We start from the raw sequence: 3,725 nt of genomic DNA, 5'->3' as shown, positions 1-3,725 counted from the left end.
AAGCCTCCTTAGGTCCCTGAATTTGCGTCTAACAGGAAGCAGGATGCTAAAGTGGTACAGCATCCCAGGGGAAGCATCTCCAAGGCTTATATCAGCTGTATCCACAGAAGACAGGGAGATGATGACTGGACTCAGTGGCTCATGCCTGTAATCCCAGCACTTTGGGAGGCCAAGGTGGGTGGATCTCTTGAAGTCAGGAGTTCGAGACCAGCCTGGTCAACATGGCAAAACCCCATCTCTACTAAAAATACAAAAATTAGCTGGGCATGGTGGTGCGCACCTGTAATCCCAGCTACTCTGGAGGCTGAGGCAGGAGAATCACCAGGAGGCAGAGGTTGCAGTGAGCCGAGATCACACCACTGCATTCCAGCCTGGGAGACAGAGCGAGACTGGGTCTTAAAAAATAAAAAACAAAAAAAAGAAGAAGAAGACAAGGAGATGGACAGGCAGGCTGAGGTACAGGCAGGCTGAGGTACAGGCAGGCTGAGGTACAGGCAGGCTGAGGTACAGGCAGGCTGAGGTACAGGCAGGCTGAGGTACAGGCAGGCTGAGGTACAGGCAGGCTGAGGTACAGGCAGGCTGAGGTACAGGCAGGAAGATGGATGAATCTTTAAGAAGATTTTATCACAGTTGATGAAAGCCCTGTGTCAGAGGTGAAGGAGATCTGTCTGACGTCCTGGGTGTAGCCAAGCTTTTGTCCTACTTACTGAGGATGGCTTCTTTTTTTTGTTTGTTTGTTTTGAAATGGGGTCTCACTATGTTGCCCAGGCTGGTCTCAAACTCCTGGGATCAAAAGCAATACTTTCACATCATCAGCCTCCTGAGTAGCTGGAATTACATGCATGTGCCACTGCACCTGGCAGGGATAGCTTCTTTCCTGCCTCCGTTCTGGAAAATACCATGGACTGCTAAGGCTGGGCCTGCCTGAATCTGTTTTGGCCTCTGGAATCCAGCCCCCAGCACATTGCCTTGACCCTTCCTCTTGGCTTGCTGCCTTCTCCAGGGCTGAGAATAGGAAGCAACATGCTCTCTCTGAGCTTGGCACTTCTTCACAAGTCCCTTTAGAAATAAAAGACAAAATGAGGACACTGTTTGCCAGACAATGGGGTTTTCTCACAGGGCAGGCTCCGCAGGCCTTTGTTAGGAGGACTTCCTTTAAGGGCAGCTGGAGCTGGAAGACAACCCGGGCCAGGGGCTGGCCGGCTGTTAGGGTACTGAGCTCAGAGCTGACTGCTAGGAGGGACCTGGGGCCTGGGGATGGAGCTGTGGGTGTGAAGGGACACGGTGGATTGGAACAGGAGACTGACTGAGATAGAGAAGATGAGGCTGGAGCAAAGACTGGAGTCAAGATAGGATGAGGTCAGGAGCTGGGGCAGGATTAGAGGAACAAGCCTAGGACTGGGGGAAGGCTTGAGGGTCAGAACTGGTCCTGGGGGGGCATGTCACACACTGCTCAGGAGCCCAGGCATCAGACACAGGCAGCCCGGGTTCCAACCCTCCTTCTTCCCTGGCTATCTGGGTGGTCTTCGTCTCAGCCCCTACTTCCCTCATCTTCAATCCCCTCACCTTCCCTCCATTGAACACCCTATTTAATGCCACAATCTGCTCCGCTTTGGTGCTCCTGTCCCCCTTATCTGCTCCAACTCCTTATCCATACTCCTATTGTCTTTTTAAATTTATTTATTTATTTGTTTATTTTTAAGACAACAGAGTCTCGCTCTGTTGCCCAGGCTGGAGTGCAGTGGCACAATCTCAGCTCACTGCAACCTCCACCTCCTGAGTTCAAGCAATTCTCCTGCCTCAGACTCCCGAGTAGCTGGGACTACAGGGGCGCACCACCATGCCCGGCTAATTTTTTTGTATTTTTAGTAGAGACGGGGTTTCACCATGTTAGCCAGGATGATCTGGATCTCTTGACCTCGTGATCTGCCCGCCTCGGCCTCCAAAAGTGCTGGGATTACAGGCGTGAACACCCTCGCCCGGCCTATTTATTTATTTATTTATTTAGAGACAGAGTCTCCCTCTGTTGCCCAGGCTGGAGTGTAGTGGCACCATCTCGGCTCACTGCAACCTCTGCCTCCCAGGTTCAAGTGATTCTCTCGCCTCAGCCTCCTGAGTAGCTGGGAATATAGGTGTGCACCACCTACCCCAGCTAATTTTTTTTTTTTTTTTGGTATTTTTAGTAGATACGGGGTTTCTCTATGTTGGCCAGGCTGGTCTCGAACTCCTGACCTCAAGTGATCTGCCCACCTTGGCCTCCCAAAGTACTGGGATTACAGGCGTGCGCCTCTGTGCCTGGTCCCTGTTATCTTACTAACTTACTTATTTTTGTGTGTGTGTGTGTGTGTGTGTGTGTGTGTGTTTCTTTTATTTATTTATTTATTTTTATTATTATACTTTAACTTTTAGGGTACATGTGCACATTGTGCAGGTTAGTTACATACGTATACATGTGCCATGCTGGTGTGCTGCACCCACTTACTCGTCATCTAGCATTAGGTATATCTCCCAATGTTATCCCTCCCCCTCCCCCCACCCCACAACAGTCCCCAGAGTGTGATGTTCCCCCTAACTTACTTATTAATGTTTGTTGTTTATTATCTACCTTCCCAACTAAAGTGTCAGTTCCGTGAGGATAAACATTCTGTTTTGTTCACTGGTATGTCCAGTTCCTAGAAGGGTGCCTGGTGCAGAGCAGGCATCCAATAAACATTTGTTGAATGAATAAGGTTGCCAAGTCTGCCTGGGATAACAGCCTGCTCACTGGAAAGGTGACGATGACAACAGTGATGGTGCTTTGGTGTTGCAGGGAGGAGCAAGTTAAATCTCACCTATAAAGATCTTTCCACCAGGCTGCAGACACAGAGGGAGTCCCCAGCAACAATAGCTCATATATGCTTCAGTTTCCTCATCCGTACAGAGAGAATAAAAGTCCCTACTTTTATTAGCATCCAATTGCCCTGGCCACGGCAGCATTGTCGGTTTAATGATGCTGCTTCGGCTGTCGTAGTCTCTTCCATCTCATGCCTTTTGGTTCATTTTTTAACTGAGTTAAAGGTGGGGCTGTAGGTGGCACTGGGAATCAAATGGCTGAACTTGTGCTCAGGCCTGGGCTTGAGATAAAATGACCCCTTAAGTCCAAGCATCAAAACAGACCAAGGTTTCCAGGCCCCCTTGCCTTTAAATAGATTTCAGGGATTATTTTCTCCAGCCCTAGGCCACAGCTGACTCCTCACTGCCTCTCCATGAACAGACCTCAGAGTTTTGTTTTCTCTGTCTCTCTCCTTTCTTTCTCCTTTATCTCTGTCTACTGAGGTCCTGGCTGTCCCCCTGCCCCACCCTACCCTATGCTCTTGGGCTTCTGGCCTCATCTCTAACTTAGCTTCTAATTTTTCTTTTCTTTTCTTTTCTTTTTTTGAGACAGAGTCTCACTCTGTCACCCAGGCTGGAGTGTAGTGGCGTGATCTCAGCTCACTGCAACCTCTGCCTCCAGGGTTCAAGCGATTCTCATGCCTCAGCCTCCCGAGTAGCTGGGACTACAGGTGTGTGCCACCTTGCTGGGCTAATTTTTATGTTTTCAGTAGAGACGGGGTTTCAACGTGTTGGCCAGGCTGGTCTCAAACTCCGGACCTCAGGTGATCCACCTGCCTCAGCCTCCCAAAGTGCTGGGATTACAGGCATGAGCCACCACGCCCGGCCTAACTTAGCTTCTAATTCTAATGCCT

The sequence above is a fragment of the Gorilla gorilla genome, chromosome 1 (genome assembly GCF_029281585.2).
Source record: "Gorilla gorilla gorilla isolate KB3781 chromosome 1, NHGRI_mGorGor1-v2.1_pri, whole genome shotgun sequence".
NCBI classification, from domain to species: domain Eukaryota; kingdom Metazoa; phylum Chordata; class Mammalia; order Primates; family Hominidae; genus Gorilla; species Gorilla gorilla.
Note: the sequence above shows the minus strand (reverse complement) of the source record.